The sequence below is a fragment of the Athene cunicularia genome, assembly GCF_003259725.1.
Source record: "Athene cunicularia isolate RWA chromosome 23 unlocalized genomic scaffold, athCun1 chr23_part1, whole genome shotgun sequence".
NCBI lineage: Eukaryota > Metazoa > Chordata > Aves > Strigiformes > Strigidae > Athene > Athene cunicularia.
The window spans coordinates 2,689,167-2,690,397 of record NW_020799130.1 but is presented as its reverse complement, the minus strand read 5'-3'; positions in this window follow the sequence as shown (position 1 = coordinate 2,690,397).

The following is a 1,231-nucleotide window of genomic DNA, read 5'->3' as shown; positions in this document are numbered from 1 at the left end:
AGTCCCATGTGCTGGCTGTAAGATGAAATTCTGCAGGACAAGCTCGGATTGCTTTTTAAACTCTTTCAGTTTAAAATTATTCTTCTCGTTTCCAGCAGGGACTGCTGCCTGGGAGGCCTGTCCACAGGTCAGTGGGAGGGACAAGCTGCCAGCACAAAAGGAGAACTCGCGCTGGCCTGGGGCTCCAGCTCCTGGAGCATCTGATCTCCTCAAGAGCACGTCCCCAGCCCCACTGCTGTGTTTTAGGGTGTCTCAAAAGCTCCCCTGGCAGCACTGCTACAGAGAGAGCCCCTCAAGCCATGCTTTATTCAGAAAGAAAAACAAGACAGAGCCAAACGCTGTTCTGAAGGGGACATTTACTAGCCCAAGTGATGCCCGACGTGGGGTCACTCCCCTTCAGTAGAGTCCCCACGCAGACCCCACTGTAGAGCAGAACTCCGTTGTGCCACAGGTTTTCTTCCCAGAGGAATTCCACATCAACAATTCTACAGGTGACCAACAGCCACGTCCCCTGCGAATCAAGGCCGTGACTCCTCTTTACCCTTGTGGTAGTCGGGCGGCGTGTACTTCCCTTCCTTGATCAACTTCTCCCTCTGCTCCAGGATGGTTCTCAGCCGCACAGCCTGGCAAAGCGCACACGAGAGGGTCGGGGCAGACACACAACAGGGTCGCAGCAGTCGGGGGAGCACTTAGGTGTGCCCTAGTGCGGGTCCTGGCAGCCCCCCAGAAGCCGTGTGCGTGTGGCACCCACACTAACCCTGCCCTCGAGCTCCTCATGCACGTTTGAGCCTCTTGCCAAAGACTTTGGACCTTTCAGGCTGTTGGAACACATTTTACTACTAGTGATAACTGGAGTTTTTCACATTGGGAGGTATTTTCTGCCATCGCTGCTGCAGCTGAGGATGCAGCTGCTGCTGGGGAGGAGGGGAACTATGCAGGCAGGGAGGAAGGGCCTGCAGAGGACAGAGCCCTGATGCTATCGGAGCCCACACCACCCCTCGGGGAAGGAGCTGCCGCAGGGCCAGGCAGCTCACACATGCTGCCTGCCCGATGCCAGCCTAACCAGGAACACCCCCTGGCAGCGCTTCCCACCCTGAATCCCCCTCCCCAGCCCGGGCTGGAGCCCTCACACCTTCCCAGGAGCTTGGCCTGCACCCTCTCAGCCTGGCTCTGCGCCTCGGGTGTTTCCAGCCCCTCCCCGGTGCCCGCCCCTGCGCCAGCCCAACCCGCT